General features: G+C 43.6%; 1 pseudogene; it reads left to right on the top strand.

The window, feature by feature from the left end:
* The first annotated feature begins 22,554 nt into the window (after positions 1-22,554).
* LOC126102829 (5S ribosomal RNA) lies at positions 22,555-22,672 on the top strand (annotated as a pseudogene).
* Positions 22,673-23,046: the final 374 nt, after the last annotated feature.

The raw sequence follows: 23,046 nt of genomic DNA, 5'->3' as shown, positions 1-23,046 counted from the left end.
ATTTATTTTCCTACCTTCTTATCATTCCTTATTGATTTAATTACTTTATTAACCCTCCTATCTCTATCAATTGAGGTATGGAAAAATAAAAACGAGAAGAATAGCATCCGCTAGGTTTCCTCGAGATTTGAACCCAAGCTCTCCACTACCCAGCCACTACCTTGGCCGTTGCGCTATCGGCGCTCTCGCCGAAAAGCGTTTAGCATGTGGGTACATAAGAGGCAGTTGCAAAAGTTTCTTTCCTCCATTTCTGGAAAAGTATACGTTTGCGGCCCCCATACCTGATGATTAAAAGTGCTCTATTTACAATTATCTGTCGATCCTGCCAATTTTGAGTCGATTACTCATCATAACCTTTAGGGGTGATTTTCGCAAAAACTACGGGGTGTTGAGCCAAAATATCTTAGAGTCCTTCGTTTTAGGTTGTAAACAAGCGACCTGCCAAATCTGAGCCGAATCGCTTGGTCGTTTCTGAGCCCTTCCCATTGTCAGCCAGACAAGAGCTGTTGAGAGCTGAACACATCGCGAATCTTACCGTTCTTTGACTACAGATGGTTTATGAGTCAAACTATTTGTTTTCTATTCGTCTTTTGCGTGGAAATATGGGGAACAAGTGACTTCCTGACATTTTTATTTCGATACACTCCTTAATTTTCCTGTCCCAGAAACTTAGATGAAGGGACGAAAAAGACAGGAACCTCTGTGATTTTGTGTTGTGGTTTTCGGCACGGTGTTTTGTTAGAATCTGTGGAAGCCTGTGTGAAATGTTAAAAACATTAGTTTGGATTAATATCGTAACTTGGGACCAAGAGGACACTTCATGGGCTGTTGGGTCCCGAATCGTTTTGTATAGAAATTGTGCACATCGCTCTATAATGCCTTTTGCGAAGGACTGGACATAGAAGAAATACGGATTAGTCACGAATAACCACTAGTTTAACACCACCAGATCTATTTCTTTGCAGGTATCTAAAACAAAATGTGTTTTTGCGTTTTTTAAAATAGGAACCCCCATTTTTTTATTACATATTCGTCTATTACGTAAAGAAATATGAATGTTTTAGATGGACCACTTTTTTCGCTTTGTGACAGATGGCGCTGTAATAGTCACAAACATATGGCTCACTATTTTAGACGAACAGTTGGTAACAGGTAGGTTTTTTAAATTAAAATACAGAACGTAGATACGTTTGAACTTTTTATTTCGGTTGTTCAAATGTGATACATGTGAAACGTCCCCTTAGAAAAATTTATACATGACTGTGCTTAAACTGACACACAATATTTTTAGCATAACGCAATCTAACTTTCAAAAATCCCTACAAAAGAATGGCCCTGACTAACATTAACCTATACGTTTCACAAATCACTTACCTCACCAAAAATCTTCGTTACTCGAGCTACTGCAATACAGCGAGCGCCACTACTGCCAGCTAAATAAAAGATTCAAACTACGGAAGGCACTAACTACTGATAGGCATAGTTAGCAAATGAAAGATTTTGATAGAGAACAAACAATGTATTTACCTTAATAGTCATAATATATATAGCAGTTCATGACATCCATTCTGTACTCAAAAATCCGCCATCTCATTTCCCACATCCACCACTGCTGGCGGCTCACCTCCAACTGCGCAACGCTACGCGCTGTTCACATCCAGCTGCCACTGCCCAACACTACAATGGCAGACAACAATGCAAACTAGCCACAGACCCAGACCCACTGGCTGTGCTGTGTGCAGTCTGTGGCTAGTTTGCATTGTTGTCTGCCATTGTAGTGTTGGGCAGCGGCAGCTGGATGTGAACAGCACGTAGCGTTGCGCAGTTGGAGGTGAGCCGCCAGCAGTGGTGGATGTGGGGAGAGAGACGGCGGAATTTTGAGAGCCGATGTTCTGGACGTGTGTCCATCAGAGACAGTACATTTGTAAGACTGGATTTCATGAACTGCTGTATATATTATGACTTTTGAACACTATTAAGGTAAACACATTGTTTGTTCTCTATCAAAATCTTTCATTTACTAACTATGCCTATCAGTAGTCAGCGCCTTCAGTAGTTTGAATCTTTTATTTAGCTGGCAGTAGTGGCGCTCGCTGTATTGAAGTAGTTCGTGTAACGAAGATTTTTGTGAGGTAAGTAATTTGTGAAACGTATAGGTTAATGTTAGTCAGGGCCATTCTTTTGTAGGGATTATTGAAAGTCAGATTCCGTTGCGCTAAAAATATTGTGTGTCAGTTTAAACACAGTCATGTATAATTTTTCAAAGGGGACGTTTCATATGGCGTTTCACATGTACCTTTGTGAACTTATCATTTCTGAGAACGCAGGCTGTTACAGCGTGATTACCTGTAAATACCACTTTTTGCAATAAATGCTCAAATTGATGTCCATCAACCTCAATGCATTTGGCAATACGTGTAACGACATTCCTCTCAACAGCCAGTAGTTCGTAGTTCGCCTTCCGTAATGTTCTCACATGCGTCGACAATGCGCTGAGGCATGTTGTCAGGCGTTGTCGGTGGATTATGATAGCAAATATCCTTCAACTTTCCCCACAGAAAGAAATCTGGGGACGTCAGATCCGGTGAACGTGCGGGCCATGATAAAGTGCTTCGACGACCAATCTACCTGTCATGAAATATGCTATTCAATACCGCTTCAACGGCACGCGAGCTATGTGCCGGACATCCATCATGTTGTAAGTACATCGCCATTCCGTCATGCAGTGAAACATCTTGTAGTAACATCGGTAGAACATTACGTAGGAAATCAGCATACATTGCACAATTTAGATTTCCATCGATGAAATGGGGGCCAATTATCCACCCTCCCATAATGCCGCACCATACATTAAGCCTCCAAGGTGGCTGATGTTCCACTAGTCGCAACCATCGTGGATTTTCCGTTGCTCAATAGTGCACATTATGCCGGTTTACGTTACCGCTGTTGGTGAATGACGCTTCGTCGCTAAATAAAACGCGTGCAAAAAATCTGTCATCGTCCCGTAATTTTTCTTGTGCCCAGTGGCAAAACTGTACACGACGTTCAAAGTCGTATCCATGCAATTCCTGGTGCATAGAAATACGGTACGGGTGCAATCGATGTTGATGTAGCATTCTCTACACCGACGTTTTTGAGATTCCCGATTCTCGCGCAATTTGTCTGCTACTGATGTTCGGATTGGCCGCGACAGCAGCTAAAACACCTACTTGGGCATCATCATTTGTTGCAGGTCGTGGTTGACGTTTCACATGTGGATGAAATCTTTCTGTTTCCTTAAATAACGTAACTATCCGGCGAAAGGTCCGGACCCTTGGATGCTGTCGTCCAGGATACCGAGCAGCATACATAGTACACGCCCGTTGGACATTTTGATCACAACAGCCATACATCAACACGATATCGACCTTTTCCGCAATTGGTAAAAGGTCGATTTTAACACGGGTAATGTATCACGAAGCAAATACTGTCCGCACTGGCGGAATGTTACGTGATACCACGTACTTACACGTTTGTGGCTATTACAGCGCCATCTATCTATCACAAAGCGAAAAAAGTGGTCCAACTAAAACATTCATATTTCTTTATGTACTACATGAATATGTAATAAAAAATGGGAGTTCCTATTTAAAAAAAAAACGCAGTTGATATCCGTTTGACCTATGACAGCGCCACGTAGCGGGCCAACCATAGCGCCATCTGGTTTCCCCCTTCAAGTTAGACGAGTTTCGTTCTTTTTAGTTTTTTCGTTTGATACTTATTTGGTGAGATATTTGGCCCGGTAACTATCAGTGGACCAGCCTGTATATGAAACGCCTGTTGTGCCGATCACGACGTGAGGAGGAAATGAGAGTGGAAATTAAAAGTGCTGTGAAAAGTGATATCTGTTTCAGCTAAACATGATAGAACATTGCTCAAATTGAAGCAAATAGCATCTTATGCATGATGTTCTCCTCCATAACTAACCGATAGGAGAGAATTACCGTCACGTAGAAAACGTTTTGCACATTGTATCAGAATGATGTTGTTAGTCAACAGCACGACAAGTGAATGCAGATTTGCTATCACGACTGCCAATAGGGCAAGATGGAAATTATGATTCTTTAACAGATGTATGTTTTTCATTAGATTTACCACAGTGTAAAATTTTCCATTGAATTCTAATTTATTTCAAAGCTTGTGCCAAAGGATCCAGTTTCATCTAAGATTACACAGTATATTCGGACGGACTGCCCTTTAAATAGAAAGCTTATGTTGTTGTTGTTGTTGTGGTCTTCAGTCCTGAGACTGGTTTGATGCAGCTCTCCATGCTACTCTATCCTGTGCAAGCTTCTTCATCTCCCAGTACCTACTGCAACCTACATCCTTCTGAATCTGCTTAGTGTATTCATCTCTTGGTCTCCCTCTACGATTTTTACCCTCCACGCTGCCCTCCAATGCTAAATTTGTGATCCCTAGATGCCTCAGAACATGTCCTACCAACCGATCCCTTCTTCTAGTCAAGTTGTGCCACAAACTTCTCTTCTCTCCAATCATATTCAATACCTCCTCATTAGTTACGTGATCTACCCACCTTATCTTCAGCATTCTTCTGTAGCACCACATTTCGAAAGCTTCTATTCTCTTCTTGTCCAAACTAGTTATCGTCCATGTCTCACTTCCATACATGGCTACACTCCATACAAATACTTTCAGAAACGACTTCCTGACACCTAAATCTATATTCGATGTTAACAAATTTCTCTTCTTGAGAAACGCTTTCCTTGCCATTGCCAGTCTACATTTTATATCCTCTCTACTTCGACCATCATCGGTTATTTTACTCCCTAAATAGCAAAACTCCTTTACTACTTTAAGTGTCTCATTTCCTAATCTAATTCCCTCAGCATCACCCGACTTAATTTGACTACATTCCATTATCCTCGTTTTGCTTTTGTTGATGTTCATCTTATATCCTCCTTTCAAGACACTGTCCATTCCGTTCAACTGCTCTTCCAAGTCCTTTGCTGTCTCTGACAGAATTACAATGTCATCGGCGAACCTCAAAGTTTTTACTTCTTCTCCATGAATTTTAATACCTTAATAGCTTATATCAAACTTAAATTAAATCTTACTGACACATGTGACATTCCCTCACAGTTTACAAAAGTGTAATTTTGGTACATTCAGAATCAAGAAATACACGAGTGCTTATCCCCGACTTACATAAATCCAAAGTGTTTCAAAAACTATATGTCACTGGGGCACAGTACATACGAAACACATTCTCAGAGATTATTGCTACTAGAAAAACAGTGACAGAGACATAGGAGTGATACTGGCTAAATGCCACTTATGTCAAAAACACCAGCAGCTGCCTCTCGATAACAGTGTGTGTGGCCGCAGTCATCAAAATCCTGGTTGCATTTGCACTCCGACTTTGCTGGACCGTTTGTAGGGAGCTACTAGCTCATCGACATCGATGCACTTTCAAGATTTCCTTTTGTGACACAAATGCCATCCAATACATCTATGAAAACAATTCAGTCTTTGTCAAGGGTTTTCCCTATTGAAGGATTGCTGAAAGCAATAGTTACTGGCAACGGTACTCTCTTTTCTTCTCAAGGATTCAAACTTTTTTGTGAAAGGAGTTGCATATCACACTTTAAAACCACACCATTTAATGCAGAAGCCAACGCATCTGCCGAAAGTTTTGTACAGACGTTAGAGTTGCATATGACAAACCTCACTCACCGTCAGCATTAGGTTAAGGACAAAGCTTTACAAATTTTTTTTTCTATGTCTAGGCCCACTTCGCATTATGCAAAATTGACAGCTAAAAGACTGCATGGGAGACAATATCGACTTTTAATAGCAATTTTCACGCACCTTCAGCCAAAGCATGAACAATAGTTTTGTAAGTAGGCTGTTTAGGTTTTTATGTTGGTAACGCCACGTAGCGTTCTGCATTAAAATCGCTGACTGCGCTGTGTGCAGTCTGTGGCTGGTTGGGCTCATTGTTGGAATATTCGCTTGTGTTGTGTTGGGCAGTTGGATGTGACTAGCGTGTAGCTTTGGGCAGTTGAAGGTGAGCCGCCAGCAGTTGTGGATGTGGGGAGAGAAATCCCAGAGTTTTGAGATGTTAATATGAGAGGACGATCTGGACGTGTGTCCGTCAGAAAAAGGAAATCTCTTAAACTGGATGTCAAGAAATTACATTGTTTTTTTTCTCTACCAAAATCTTTCATTTTCTAACTATATGTTTATCAGTGCCTTCAGTAGTTAGAATCTTTTATTTAGCTGGCAGTATTGGGGCTCGCTGTACTGCAGTAGTTCTAGTAACGAAGATTTTTGTGAGGTAAGTGATTCATGAAGGGTATAGGTTATTGTTAGTCAGGGCTATTCTTTTGTAGGGATTATTAAAAGTGAGATTGCGTTGCGCTAAAATATTGTGTGTCAGTTTAGTGATCATCAGAATAAGTAAAGAGAAAACTATCTGCGTACGTTCAGTTTTACACAGCTGTTTCAGTATCAAATAACGTAGAATATTACCAGCACAGCCATTCTTTACATTCAAAGGGGAAGTTTCAGTTTTTTTGAATAAATGATTCGGTACTCATTATAATGTATAAGTATGGGAAAAAATCTTGGGTACCAGTCAAAGGCATATAGAAACTCGGCACTGGCATGCTTAAAATCCAGGCTTCTCAAGGTGTCACAACACTCAACAGAAATAAATTAAGGCTGGATTGCGTTCATGCACACGTAAGCAGAACTCCTAGGCTGTTCACTTTTTCAGACTCGGAGAACTTCATGCAGCCACCTACCTATCTGGGGTCCTACAAATGCAGCTGGGAACCGTCCCCGACTTCGCCTCTGACAGAGGTGTCCAGCTTGAGCTAGCCAGCGAAAACTAAATAGACAGAGGCGTCACATCTCACCCCATAGGCCAGCCAGTGGAGGTGAACTGACCAACGCCTGCCTGACCAACCCCTCTCCTGCCTCGGTTTTGAGTGTGTTTTCCTATGGTAACGTGAGTAGACAGGGGGAACAACGTGTGTATACCCACCATATCCGCACTTTGACAAGGAAGGAGGTATGCAGATAATGAAGCCACTTTCATCAGATTCCGCTCCTTCCCCCCCCCCCTCCTTCCCCTAGGGCCGGGATGCATTGTCACCGGACTCAGTGATAAGTCTTTAGAGAGCACTACACACCAGGCAGTCATAGTATGGTCAGTCGCCTCCTAGATGGTGCAAATACAAGCAACTACTTTATGCTTCCGCTGTAAGACATTCATTCAAATAGTGCATGCACCCACCAAAAATTACGTCAGTTACCACAGAGACCGTTGAAACCTGCAACTATCTTTCTACATTCGGTAAATATTAGGTTGGTGCATAAGTTCGTAATTTTTTTTTTTTTAATTTGGAGATAGTGAGTGGAGCTATGGACGCTAGAAAATGGAGAGTCAAGTGGAGAAATCGGAACATTTCCGACGTAGTGTTCTGTTTGAGTTCAGTAGAGGGATGAAAGCAGAGGAGGCAGTCAGAAACACTTGCACCTTGTATCGGGTATTGCCGTTGGACAGAGCACGGCAAGATGATAATGATAATGATGATGATTAGTGTTTTAGGGCGCACAACAACGAGGTTATCAGCGCCCGTTCCCAAAATAAATGTTGACGAGCGCAGCCAAGATCTGTTAAACAAGGATCAATTCAGAGCCGATCTTCGCGAGAATTGTAAATGCTCAAATTTCAAGATTGGGCACAGAACATCAAAACAGGTAGATAAAACTAAAAAGAAAATACCAGTATAAAACAGGTAAAAATAATTAACTGTGGCTGGGTGACCACTTACAAATAATGGGTGACCAAACCACTTTACAGCACATTAAGATCGCAATCCCAATATTTTGGGAAGAAGTCCATACATCACACAAAAACGTAAAACTCTAGTCACACGCGCCTCATTATTCGTTAAAATAGAGGGCACGTCTGGTGGGAAACTTAAATCTTCCCTCAAACCCGCATATAAAACACACGGAGTTAAAATATGTCGTATCGACAGCTGTGTCCCACATGTCTGACACGTTGGTGGCTCCTCACGACGTAACAGAAAACCATGTGTCAACGGACAATGTCCTATTCTAAACTGTGTAAGGGCAACTTCCTCAGCTCGTCGTTGTCGGAAGGCGGTAAGCCGCGGTCGGACAGAATCCTCCACCGCTCGCAACTTATTATCCCTCACTTCCAGCCACTGAGCCTCCCACCAACGCATGACCTTCCGAGTCACGAATGATGTTACTGACAAACTGTCTATTGGCTTCTGTCTCGGGTTCTTCGGCCGACGTTCATATAATGATTTTTCTGACGTTTCGCCAGCACGAGTGGCTGGCATTGTCAAAGCTTCACCCTCCATTGCCGGTGGTGAACTGGAGCCGAGCTCGCGGGCGCAGACTATATATACGTGGCGCGACAACGTCCGAGGTAATAAAATTCGCCGACACGGAAGTTCTGGCTGTAGAGAAGCACTATCACACGCGCTTGTCCAGAGAAGCTGTAGAAATACAAAAACACGCGAACAGTTTGAACATGAAAGAGGAAAGCCTTAATGTAAAACGGATCCTGGCTTCCCGTACTGCAGCGAACGATCGTCACAGGTAGCAAGAGGAGAACCGCACCGGAAATGACCGCAGAGCAGCCCTCGGACGTTGGCGCGCCAGGTACATATAGTCTGCGGCCGCGAGCTCGGCTCCAGTTCACCACCGGCAATGGAGGGTGAAGCTTTGACAATGCCAGCCACTCGTGCTGGCGAAACGTCAGAAAAATCATTATATGAACGTCGGCCGAAGAACCCGAGACAGAAGCCAATAGGCAGTTTGTCAACAAGTGGCCACGAAAGCCTTAACAATTTTGTAATTATGTTACTGTCTGCAGGGAGGCGGCACAGCGAGCAGGAGGTGGATGGAGCAAGCCTCCTTGGCAGCCGCGTGTGCAAGTTCATTTCCAGGAATTCCTATGTGCCCTGGAACCCAGCAGAAAATTACATCCTTACCCTGCTTTTGCAAGAGCAGGAGTGCGTCCTGCACTTCTTGCACCATCCGATCTGCTGGGTACATATGTTCAAGAGCGTGTAGAGCACTTTGGGAATCAGAGCAGATGATGAATTTCTTGCCATGAAGTCGCACACGCTCTAATGCTTTCAGAATGGCAAACAGTGCTGCATAGTATACTGAGAACTGCTCTGGGAGAGCACGGCAAGTAAAGGGTTTCCGCTTTTGAAGGAGAATCGTTTTGACATTAGTGACTCTCCACATTCAGGAAGACGTTCGGGGTTCCATGATAATCGCTTAAACGCATTCCTCCACAAAAATCGGGTGTATGGGTACAGCATGCTCTAAGACAAATGGACAAAAATCAGTTGGTGGCCATAAGGTGGATCTCTGCTTGCTCGTCATCAATTGGCACGTGAACAACACCGAACATTCCTATCCTCTATCACTACTGGTGACAAGAAATGATGTATTTCTAAACATTTTGCGTGGTGTCTGTTTGTTCTATATCGTGTCTCCCTACCACTTTCGCGCAACGACGCTCTGAGCGTGTTTTTTAGGGAATTGACTAGTTTGCACCTGGGACCTGTTGCTGGTAAGGAGACGTCAGACCACACATGACATGTAGAATTCAGAAGAGTTCAGTCAGACTAGCGATGATATAACCAAATACTTAATGATTTCTGCGTCAGCTCCACTGCACTCCCTGTAAAGGAATCTTAATACTAACTAAATTTAGTGGAAGGGGTTCAAGGCTTTCCTATTTTTAGTTAGCTGGTAAAATAACGTCGAAAAAGCAGTTAAGTTTACCATTGGAAATTTTATTCTACTTACAGAACATCGTTTATAAATTGGCACTATTGATAAAAGGAAATGTTTTAATACAGGATGGTAAAAACCAACTGCGTTCAACAAAAATGTGAACGAATATTCCCTGAGTGGGTTTCCAAGTTCTACAATGGATCGAAGGATGACCTATGCCATATCACATCTATAATCTAGGTTTAAATTAAGTTTCACAAGAGAGAAAACTATCAAAATGGTCTACAATGACCCCCTATTATCTTTAACTACTTATCTAACTTGTCGTAAATTACAGTGGCTGATGTGGCTTCTCAATAACTATATAACAGAACAATCATCGCTTTCAGATTTTTACTTCAAGTGGCAAATGTGAACACCATGAGCTTTAATTGAGATCGACACTAGTATTACGCAAAAAGGGGATGTAACAGATGAGACTTCTGCAGTTCTGAGTGAAGCCTTATGCGCTCAAAAATGCGGCATCGCGTGCGTTCATTACCTTGTCGGTGTTCGTCAGGGGGCGACGGCCGGCGCAGCTCCGTCCAGCTCGCCCTCTCGGAAGCAACTCTCTAGCATCTCTCTCCTAACTTCTCCTTACTACTATTTACCGAAGTTGGTTTAAAAAAACTATCTGGCTGTGTTTTCATCTGACCAATCAGGGTCTGAATGTTAATCTTAAGCTCCGCCTACAAAAATTCTGTCTATCCAATGAGAAACGTTATACTTTTCGTGGTGGGGCAATGTTCTTAAAGTTTGCAACGTAACAGAAACGCGAAAAAGTCTCACGCTAAAACTTGCAGCTGGTGTGGCCCTTTTAGCGTTATCGTAAGATCTATACTGTTCTTCTGGAGGGCTCTATCTTTTAGCATGGGCTGGGGGGTGGTCCTAACGTAACAGAGACGCGAAAAAGGTCTCACGCTAAAACTTGCGGGTGGTGTAGCCCTTTTAGTGTTATCGTAAGATCTATACTGTTCTTCTGGAGGGCTCTAGCTTTTAACATGGGCTGGGGGGTAGTCTTGACGTAACAGAGACGTGAAAAAGTCTCACACTAAAACTTGCGGGTGGTGTCGTTCCAGCGGTTAGCTGGCGACGTGGGTGTTTGTCCGTCCCTTATCGTAGGGCCTTCCAGCTTAACACGGTTCTGCTCTCGGCTTCTGTTCTCGTTTCTCCCCTCAGAACTGCGTCTGTCTCACGGTGGAAAGGTATTACATGCATTTAGGCATTCTTGTGTTAGTCTGTGGTATTCCATTTGCTCACTCGTTAATCATATTACTTTGGTTAATTTAATGTCACGATTTATTCGGAGCTATGTGACATACTACTGGATGCGCTTATCATGTCAGGGTTTTCATGGAAGGTGTTGGATTTGCCTGACACCTTACATATTTAAGTAACATAAGGAATGGTTGACCCCAAAAAAACCAACAACTCCCCGTACCAAGACCTGAGTGCAACCATGAAAGGTAATGTTTTGCGTCTGGTGTATGAACGACGGTGTGGTGTACTACCAATTACTTCCCAGAGGTGTAGCCATCACTGCTGACATTTATTGTCAACAACTGAGACGTCTTGCAAATGCAATCCAAGAACAACAACGACCAGAAAGACCGCGTGAAGTGATGCTACTCGTATTCCATGATAACGCCCGCAAGCATTCTCCTAGACTGACAAAAAACGCTATACTGGAGATGGGTTGGGAGGTCATTCCTCACACTCTTCAACTTATTCACCTGATCTTGCGCCCTCTGATATTCATATTTTCCGCTCTCAATAGAATAGGCTTCAAGAAACCTCCTTTCGCAGAATCGAAAAGTTACCGCAGCATTGGCCGAATGTTGTAAACAATGAAAGAGAATACATTATTTGTATCTGTAGTGTATATTATACTTACGGAGAAACGCTACGTATTTATGCACCAACCCAGTAGTTCGGAGTCGCACATTGATAAGCCTAATATTTAAGTGGGCGCACTCCAGCTTTCCGCTCGTTTCTGTTACAGCTCCACTTCCTTACAGTTGCAAGAAGCTATCAGCAGTTGCCGATCTGTTCCAACCGTCGCACAGCTGAGGCGCAGATCGAAGATTAGACGAGGTGAGCGTCAAATGAGTTATATACTAAGAGACATAACTTAAAACCACTCGAACAGCGATGCGAACTGAACTTCAATTACTAATTTGCTTTCGTCTACAGCCTATACTTGCACAGATACTTGGAGTCATTTACAGAAAAAGATGTAAGATTAAAGTCGAAGCCCAGTTATTAGGAATGAAATATTGAACTGCAGTTTCTGTGTTGTTCTAATGTACTGTGTAATTTTATCTATATTTTGCAGCTTCAAACGTGACTGTACTCAATACACTCGAGGTATGAATTAAAAAACGCCTTCAGTCACAATTTTTCGTGTTTTATTCAGTACACGGTGCATTTCGGACCCTGAAGTTTCTGCCTTTTTTCCCTAGATAGTAGGCAGGACAACTGGAACGTGATACTTTGTACACTCCACTGTTGTTATATGTTTGCGTATTTGATGTTATGTTATAGATGAGTAAGTTTCCTAATTTATTATTAGTTGAGAATGAAACTGTTACTATATTTTGTGATATGGGGCCCATATCTTCAAACTTCAAAACCCTTTTGCAAGAGCATGTAAATGCTTTCAGGCTCAGCCACTTTGAACAATCAGTCATTGCACAACGTATGTTGGAAATGAAACGTGTCATTAACAATATAGAAAACAATTTGGTATTATTACATAATGAAGCCAATGGTAAGACCCTAAATCTGTTAGAACAACTGGAGACATACCTCCACAAAATCAAAAAACCAGAATCGATGTTAAATGAACAAACAGATTTCGCAAGCCACAGCTATTTCAATAATTTTAAAGACCTGTTCTAATGTTATTTCCTGCATATGTCAATTGTTTCCTGCATATGTGAATTGTTTATAATTATATTTTTAGCACTATGAAAAATTAATCTTTGGCCACACCATGTACAAAAACATCTGTGAAATGTTTACAAACATGCGCTTGCGAATGTGCCTCTTGAATGAAGTGATACGTTTGAAAACGATGGAGGGAAAAACTTATGCGGTTGTTAAAACGTTAAAAACGCTTTTCTTGGATTATTTGGTAAGTTTCTATTAATCATCTCTTCCACTATTTCGCACATATTTTCCACGTCTGACTTACGAAATCCGTAACCTAACATCAAACCTCTTCGTGACAGAAATATGCATTTCATGTCTTTCAAGAGAACAAATAAATCATGTATTACGACGAATCACACCTGACGATGGACCCACGGGGTCCGAAATGCATCGTGTACTGAGTAAAACACGAAAAATTGTGACTGAAGGCGTTTTTTAATTCATACCTCGAGTGTACTGTGTTAATGGTCTTCAGACATGCACGTCTCTGGAACATTGTGCAGTACGTTAGTACAGCACAGCAACTGCAATTCAGTATTTCATTCCTAATACCTGGGCTTAGACTTCAATGACACGTCTCTTCCCCTATGGGACTCCCAGCATTTCTGCGAGCATATGATGGAGACGAAAGTGATAGCATATGGGAGCCTCGGTCGGCCCAGGGAGCATGCTTGAGTGGCAGAGGCGGTCAAGGCGACAGCTCGTGTAAAGGGGAAGTCTGGGTTTGAGTCCCAGACGGCAGAAATTTTCATTGTCACCAATGCATAGTGCAGCGTGCAGCCACATTTTAACCGTATTCGCAAATGTGAATATGATTTCGTGTGAACTTCAGTTAGCTAGTTAGTCCTCGTCTACTTTGTCAGGATAGATTAAGTTCAGAACTTTAAATCAGTGCCACACCTTCTCGCAAAATAAAAGCTGAGTAATATTGCAGTACATTATTTTAATAAATTATTGTTCTTATTTCTCAAGTGTTGGCGCAGTTATTCTGTATTAGAAGTGACTGTGGCAAGCGAGAAAGAGGCCACTTTCCTACAGAGACGGAACTCTGTAACCGGTGGTTTGTTTACATCACCTAAGTCATTCGTGGACAATTTTCTCCGCTTGGTTACTGCAAATTATTCATCCGTTCCAGTACAACAATTTTCAAGATTCTCAAACTATTATTATGTCTTACATTGTTAAAGGCACGCTCTTCGTACAAATTTTAAATACGCATTGCCTACATTCCATAATGTATTACATTCCATCTGCATAAAATCTGTGACAATGAATTTTCTTGTAGGACTATATAAAATACTGAAGTCCCCTACCTCAGTCCTTTCTGCTGGTTAAGGCTAATCTCAGGAACTACTGTTACGATTTTGAAACGCTTTTTGCCAATAAGTAGACGCATTTACGAGGATGGTATGTGCATTCCTCCCATACATGCCACTGTTGCGTGGCAGAAGTTGATTGTAATCAATGTTCTGTAGCAGAAGGTGCTTAGTACGAATGTTGCGTAATGGAACATGTTACTTATCAGTTCTACGTGTCAGGGGATGTTTCCTAACGATTTTGCTTGACAGAGGGTGCTTCACACCTGTGTTGCATGACAGAAAGTACATCATACAGAATTTACGTTGCAGAGGGTGTTTCGTCCCACACTGCTACTTGGCAGAGGGCCCCTGTTTCTAACTTTATTGGCAAAGCGTTCTTCATAACGTTGTTACGTAGCAAAGCACTCTTCGTATCACAGTTGTGTGGCAGCGGGTACCTCGTAGCATAGGCAGAGGGTGCTTTATAGCGATGTTACGTCGCGAAATGCGGGAAAAGGTCTACAGAAAACGTAAATCGAAATTAACTGGCACTGTAGTTGGGCGACGGGCAAGTGGTCGTAGGGCGCACCAAATTTTAATCAGAACTCTACGCAGTAGCCCATAAAGAAAAGTAGGACGACTGGTGGTCTGGCTGTAGACGCAGCTACCCGTGCGAAGCTGCGTGGGTCGCTAGTAATATAGATAAATTAGAAAACATGAAACGTTTGTTAATACACTCCTGGAAATGGAAAAAAGAACACATTGACACCGGTGTGTCAGACCCACCATACTTGCTCCGGACAATGCGAGAGGGCTGTACAAGCAATGATCACACGCACGGCACAGCGGACACACCAGGAACCGCGGTGTTGGCCGTCCAATGGCGCTAGCTGCGCAGCATTTGTGCACCGCCGCCGTCAGTGTCAGCCAGTTTGCCGTGGCATACGGAGCTCCATCGCAGTCTTTAACACTGGTAGCATGCCGCGACAGCGTGGACGTGAACCGTATGTGCAGTTGACGGACTTTGAGCGAGGGCGTATAGTGGGCATGCGGGAGGCCGGGTGGACGTACCGCCGAATTGCTCAACACGTGGGGCGTGAGGTCTCCACAGTACATCGATGTTGTCGCCAGTGGTCGGCGGAAGGTGCACGTGCCCGTCGACCTGGGACCGGACCGCAGCGACGCACGGATGCACGCCAAGACCGTAGGATCCTACGCAGTGCCGTAGGGGACCGCACCGCCACATCCCAGCAAATTAGGGACACTGTTGCTCCTGGGGTATCGGCGAGGACCATTCGCAACCGTCTCCATGAAGCTGGGCTACGGTCCCGCACACCGTTAGGCCGTCTTCCGCTCACGCCCCAACATCGTGCAGCCCGCCTCCAGTGGTGTCGCGACAGGCGTGAATGGAGGGACGAATGGAGACGTGTCGTCTTCAGCGATGAGAGTCGCTTCTGCCTTGGTGCCAATGATGGTCGTCTGCGTGTTTGGCGCCGTGCAGGTGAGCGCCACAATCAGGACTGCATACGACCGAGGCACACAGGGCCAACACCCGGCATCATGGTGTGGGGAGCGATCTCCTACACTGGCCGTACACCACTGGTGATCGTCGAGGGGACACTGAATAGTGCACGGTACATCCAAACCGTCATCGAACCCATCGTTCTACCATTCCTAGACCGGCAAGGGAACTTGCTGTTCCAACAGGACAATGCACGTCCGCATGTATCCCGTGCCACCCAACGTGCTCTAGAAGGTGTAAGTCAACTACCCTGGCCAGCAAGATCTCCGGATCTGTCCCCCATTGAGCATGTTTGGGACTGGATGAAGCGTCGTCTCACGCGGTCTGCACGACCAGCACGAACGCTGGTCCAACTGAGGCGCCAGGTGGAAATGGCATGGCAAGCCGTTCCACAGGACTATATCCAGCATCTCTACGATCGTCTCCATGGGAGAATAGCAGCCTGCATTGCTGCGAAAGGTGGATATACACTGTACTAGTGCCGACATTGTGCATGCTCTGTTGCCTGTGTCTATGTGCCTGTGGTTCTGTCAGTGTGATCATGTGATGTATCTGACCCCAGGAATGTGTCAATAAAGTTTCCCCTTCCTGGGACAATGAATTCACGGTGTTCTTATTTCAATTTCCAGGAGTGTATTAACGTAATTTTGTAACACATGGATGAAGTACGAGGTGCATTCAAGTTCTAAGGCCTCCGATTTTTTTTCTCCGGACTGGAGAGAGATAGAAACATGCGCATTGTTTTAAAATGAGGCCGCGTTCATTGTCAATACGTCCCAGAGATGGCAGCACCGTATGGCAGATCGAATTTTACCGCCAGCGGCGAGAATGAGAACTTTTTTAAATACTTAAAATGGCGACGTTTTCCTTACTTGAACAGCGTGCAATCATTCGTTTTCTGAATTTGCGTGGTGTGAAACCAATTGAAATTCATCGACAGTTGAAGGAGACATGTGGTGATGGAGTTAGGGATGCGTCGAAAGTGCGTTCGTGGGTGCGACAGTCTAATGAAGGCAGAACATCGTGTGACAACAAACTGAAACAACCTCGGGCTCGCACAAGCCGGTCTGACGACATGATCGAAAAAATGGAGAGAATTGTTTTGGGGGATTGCCAAATGATTGTTGAACAGATCGCCTCCAGAGTTGGCATTTCTGTAGGTTCTGTGCACACAATCCTGCATGACGACCTGAAAATGCGAAAAGTGTCATCCAGGTGGGTGCCACGAATGCTGACGGACGACCACACGTCTGCCCGTGTGGCATGTTGCCAAGCAATGTTGACACGCAACGACAGCATGAATGGGACTTTCTTTTCGTCGGTTGTGACAATGGATGAGACGTGGATGCCATTTTTCAATCCAGAAACAAAGCGCCAGTCAGCTCAATGGAAGCACACAGATTCATCGCCACCAAAAAAATTTCCGGTAACTGCCAGTGCTGAAAAAATGATGGTGTCCATGTTCTAGGACAGCGAGGGCGTAATCCTTACCCATTGCGTTCCAAAGGGCACTACGGTAACAGGTGCATCCTACGAAAATGTTTTGGAGAACAAATTCCTTCCTGCACTGCAACAAAAACGTCCGGGAAGGGTTGCGCGTGTGCTGTTTCACCAAGACAACGCACCAGCACATCGAGCTAACGTTACGCAACAGTTTCTTCGTGATAACAACTTAGAAGTGATTCCTCATGCTCCCTACTCACCTGAGCTGGCTTCTAGTGACTTTTGGCTTTTTCCAACAATGAAAGACGCTCTCCGCGGCCGCACATTCACCAGCCGTGCTGCTATTGCCTCAGCGATTTTCCAGTGGTCAAAACAGACTCCTAAAGAAGCCTTCGCCGCTGCCATGGAATCATAGCGTCAGCGTTGTGAAAAATGTGTACGTTTGCAGGGCGATTACGTCGAGAAGTAACGCCAGTTTCATCGATTTCGGGTGAGTAGTTAAGTAGAAAAAAAATCGGAGGCCTTAGAACTTGAATGCACCTCGTATGATTTCCACAACCAGAAATTTGTCTTGTAAATGTACAGAAAGCAACGAGCATCCCTGTTATTCACGAATATTTGAAATTAAATGTTTACTGTTTTCATCTCATGTTAAAAGATGCTACTACATCTATCATGTCAGCGTAATGAAGAAAGAGACTTTTTTGTCGAGGCTCTAGGACGTTCGTCCCCTGTTTTCCTTTATTCCTTTATTCGACAGTCCTGGCCATTTGTCGACCAGTTGATAGCATCATCGCTTGAAGACGACAAGACAGTGGGTGGTTGTAAGGACTCCCGAGCCTCAGAAAATTCATTACGTTCAAAAACATTAAAACAACACAATGGGCAAGCTCTTGCTGTGTGTACATTTTGGAATACATGTTACTAATTTAACATTTTCTTGTTTGCAACAGACATTTTTCGCTTACAATAGAGGACTCATATAGTTTTTACCTGGATTATGGTGAATTTTTTCCGCTCTATGTCGTTGATTCTCACATCCTGATTAGATGGTATCCGCCGAAGATGAGCACGGAGCGCCCTCTCGTAAGCTGCTGAGGCACAACCAAAACCAAATAAACCAATTCATCGCCAAAAACGTTTAAAAGGATAAAATTTAATAATGACAAATTTTAAGCTATGAATCCTTGTTAGAATAAAATATGATTGCAAGTGTCCGCTTCCTAACATATTACAATAATGATTCTCTCCCAAAAATGTTTCATCACTACTGTAGTATCTTCAGGGGAGCATTTGGTTATTTCCTGTGGCAATGCAAGGTTAGATAATTTTATGAAATTGGAATCTGTGAATTAAGTAATTGCTCTTTACGCTAATTTTACTCCTGTTGTATCTTACTTTTAGACTGCATTGCGCTATTACTGAGTGTATACATTTCTGCCTCAGACCTATGATAAATGCAGCGTGTCAACTGCAACACAACTATTGTCGGATGATACCCCTGTTGAAAATTTAAATATAAATTGAGATATCACTATAGGGTACAGTGAGGCAAAAAATTCTAGCATAAGCCAGTTTTGAATACCGTTGTAGTGATCCTACTATAAGGCAACTTAGGCTTCTTGATATTTCTTTTCAACGTCCTGTATCTTTGACAATCTGTAGCTTATTGAAAAAACAATTCGATAAAATATGTCATTTACTTACTATGCTATACAGCTTCGCTTTCCACGAACTCTTTTGGGACTGTTCTGCAGTTTCTTATTAGACAAAACAGTTTACAGATTGCCTGATTGCATTTTGTACTACTACTGTCAAAACGGCAATATATTGAACTTTTTTTCGTAATGAGCTGCAAATACGTAATTGAGTGACACAAAGATCATCAGGTGTAAGAAAAAAAGTATGGAGAAAGGTGTCAAAAAGCCCAAGAATTATTTTCACAAAGCTTAACAAAACAGTAAGAGATAATGTTGCGTCTGTATACTCTGATTAAAACGACTTGTTATTCGAAGTTTTTGACACTTGGCGCTACAGTGATGACATATTGGCCGTCAACTCTGACCACGCCATATAATGAAGGAGGGAGCGATCGAAAGAGAGAGAGAGAGAGAGAGAGGAATATTTGAACTGTCGATACAGTGCAGTACAACCAACGCTAACACTCCACGTGAACTGAAGCTTTGTACGACACATAGGCAATGGTTTCAGTTCGCGTGTGACGCCAAGAGCTCCGGTAGCAGGAAGTAAGCTCCTAGGCGTTTTGCGTAATTTACCAAGTAATCTGAATTAGACTATAACTAGTTTAAAGAAATGAGGACAAAACGAACTCCTCGCTCAGATATGCGCTTAGAGATTGGTCTGAACGCCACCTGGTTGTTGATCAATCACAACTGTCGCTGCCCTCTGCTGGGAAACTCTTGCAATGATTACAGTTTCCCTGTGTCCTTAATATGCAGGGTGGTCCATTATTAGTGGCTTGGCCAAATATCTCACGAAATAAGCAACAAACGAACAAATTACAAAGAACGAAACTCGTCTACCTTGAAGGGGGGAAACAGATGGCGCTATGGTTGGCCCGCTAGATGGCGCTGCCATAGGTCAAACGGATATCAACTGCGTTTTTTTTAAATAGGAACCCCCATTTTTTATTACATATTCGTGTATTACGTAAAAAAATATGAATGTTTTAGTTGGATCACTTTTTTCGCTTTGTGACAGATGGCGCTGCACTAGTCACAAACGTATAAGTACGTGATATCACGTATCATTCCTCCAGTGCGGACGGTATTTGCTTCGTGATACATTACCCGTGTTAAAATGGACCGTTTACCAATTGCGGAAAATGTCGATATCGTGTTGATGTATGGCTATTGTGATCAAAATGCCCAACGGGCGTGTGCGATGTATGCTGCTCAGTATCCTGGACGACATCATCCATGGGTCCGGACCATTCGCCAGATAGTTACGTTATTTAGGGAAACAGGAAGTGTACAGCCACAAGTGAAACATCAACCACGACCTGCAACAAATGATGATGCCCAAGTAGGTCGCGGCTAATCCGCACATCAGTTGCAGACAAACTGCGCGAGAATCAGGAATCTCAAAAACGTCGGTGTTGAGAATGCTACATCAACATCGATTGCACCCGTACCATATTTCTACGCACCAGGAGTTGCTTAGTGTTCTGTACATAGTCCACGTAGTCAGCGCGTACACAACTTTCCCACTATAGCGCGCCCCGCTAAGCACAACAGCGCAGGCGCAGCGCTCGTCCGTCTCCACACTACGAGATGGCGCTGCCTTAGAGACGGATCAAATTCTGCTTCCGCCGATCCGCGTATTAATATGTAACGCAGCTAATGAGATTGCTGCTAACGTAGAACCTTTTCTCATCGCGGATCACACTCGCGCAGTGATACCTGAACGCGCGAGGTATTATAACGAGTGCACAGACCTCCGATTAGTCAGTCTGCATTAGTCTACATTAGTCTGTACCAGTGTGCATTAGTCTGCATTTGTCTGTACCAGTCTATAGTCAAGTTTCAGTCTGCGCCTAATAAGATTGTCATATTCCTGTACATAGCCATGAAGATAAATGACTACACACTTTGTCAAGCATCGGGGTATGTGAGAATAAGATTAACGTACCAAGACCAAAGGAACTTCAGATTGTCAATTGTAAACAGCATCCAGAATCAAGTTACGTAATATCTATGATTTTTATTATTTTAATAAATGTGTGTGAAAATTAATCAAGTTCTGTTTAAAGTTGGTCACCGTCAATCTGCTGCTCTAAGCGTGCAAGTGGCATTTCTATCGTCTGACCAAACGGCAGAGCCGGCCAGTGTGGCCGCGCGGTTATAGGCGCTTCAGTCTGGAACCGCATGACCGCTACGGTCACAGGTTCGAATCCTGCCTCGGGCATGGATATGTGTGATGTCCTTAGGTTAGTTAGGTTTAAGTAGTTCTAAGTTCTAGGGGACTGATGACCTCAGATGCTAAGTCCCATAGTGCTCAGAGCCATTTGAACCATTTTTGAACCAAACGGCAGAAGATAAACACGCCACGATAAGACCACGAGACATATTGCTGACACTCGCCTACTTCGTTAGAGCGAAAATTCAAATAATCTGATGCTGTGTGTACCGAAGGTCTTACGGTACGCACACCACACACAGTGACGCCTTTGAACGTCGTGTACAGTTCTGCCACTGGGCACAAGGGAAATTACGGGACGGTGACACATTTTTTGCACGCGTTCTATTTAGTGGCGAAGCGTCATTCACGAACAGCGGTAACGTAAACCGGCATAATATGCACTATTGGGCAACGGAAAATTGACGGTGGCTGCGACAAGTGGAACATCAGCGACCTAGGCGGGTTAATGTATGGTGCGGCATTATGGGAGGAAGGATAATTAGTCCCCATTTTATCGATGGCAATCTGAATGGTGCAATATATGCTGATTTCCTACGTAATGTTCTACCGATGTTACTACGAGTTACTACGAGTCACTGCATGACAGAATGGCTATGTACTTCCAACACGATGGATGTCGGGCACATAGGTCACGTGCGGTTGAAGCGGTATTCAATAGCATATTTCATGACAGGTGGATTGGTCGTCGAAGCACGTTCACCGGATCTGACGTCCCCGGATTTCTTTCTGTGGGGAAAGTTGAAGGATATTTGCTATCGTGATCCACCGACAACGCCTGACAACACGCGTCAGCGCATTGTCAATGCATGTGCGAACATTACGGAAGGCGAACTACTCGCCGTTGAGAGGAATGTCGTTACACGTATTGCCAAATGCATTGTGGATGACGGACATAATTTTGAGCATTTATTGCATTAATGTGGTATTTACAGGTAATCACGATGTAACAGCATGCTTTTTCAGAAATGTTAAGTTCACAAAGGTACATGTATCACATTGGAACAACCGAAATAAAATGTTCAAACGTACCTACGTTCTGTATTTTAGTTTAAAAAATCTACCTGTTACAAACTATTCGTCTAAAATTGTGTGCCATATGTGGTCAAGGCATCTAAGTGAGTTAACAGGAATACTCTTTAAACCACTATAACACAGTTCTGGCTTTGTGACACTGGTAGTTATCTTGCTCAAATTTGTGATCACAGTCTGGGAAGAAATCAACCATAAAGGGATGCAGTTTGACCGCAATAATGATCACATGGCCCACACCAGTAGGAGTAATCCACTAAATTACAGGCCCATATCGTTAACGTCTATATGCAGCAGGATTTTGGAACATATATTGTGTTCGAACATTATGAATTACTTCGAAGAAAACGGTCTATTGACACAGTCAACATGGGTTTAGCAAACATCGTTCCTGTGAAACACAACTAGCTCTTTATTAACATGAAGTGTTGAGTGCTATCGACAAAGGGTTTCAGATCGATTCCGTATTTTTGGATTTCTGGAAGGCTTTTGACACTGTACCACACAAGCGGCTCTAATGGAATATTGTCTCAGTTATGAGACTGGATTGCCAACGGCCTTGCCGCAGTGATAACGCCGGTTCCCGTCAGATCACCGTAGTTAAGCACTGTCGGGCTGGGCTAGCAGTTGGATGGGTGACCATCCGGTCTATCCAGCACTGTTGGCAAGCGGGGTGCACTCAGCTCTTGCGAGGCAAACTGAGGAGCTACTTGATTGAGAAGTAGCGGCTCCGGTCACGAAAACTGACATACGGCCGGGAGAGCGGCGTGCTGACCACATGCCCCTCCATACCGGCATCCAGTGATGCCTGTGGGTTGAGGAGGACACGGCGGCCGGTCGGTACCGTTGGGCCTTCATGGCCTGCTCGGACGAAGTTTTTATGAGACTGGATTTGTGATTTGCTGTCAGAGAGGTCACTGCTCGTAGTAATTGACGGAAAGTCATCGAGTAAAAACACAAGTGATTTCTGGCGTTCCCCAAGGTAGTGTTATAGGACATTTGCTGTTCCTTATCTATACAAACGATTGTGGAGACAATCTG

Source organism: Schistocerca cancellata, chromosome 1 (assembly GCF_023864275.1).
Source record: "Schistocerca cancellata isolate TAMUIC-IGC-003103 chromosome 1, iqSchCanc2.1, whole genome shotgun sequence".
In the NCBI taxonomy this organism is placed as follows: domain Eukaryota; kingdom Metazoa; phylum Arthropoda; class Insecta; order Orthoptera; family Acrididae; genus Schistocerca; species Schistocerca cancellata.
This window is presented reverse-complemented; position numbering and strand designations above follow the sequence as displayed.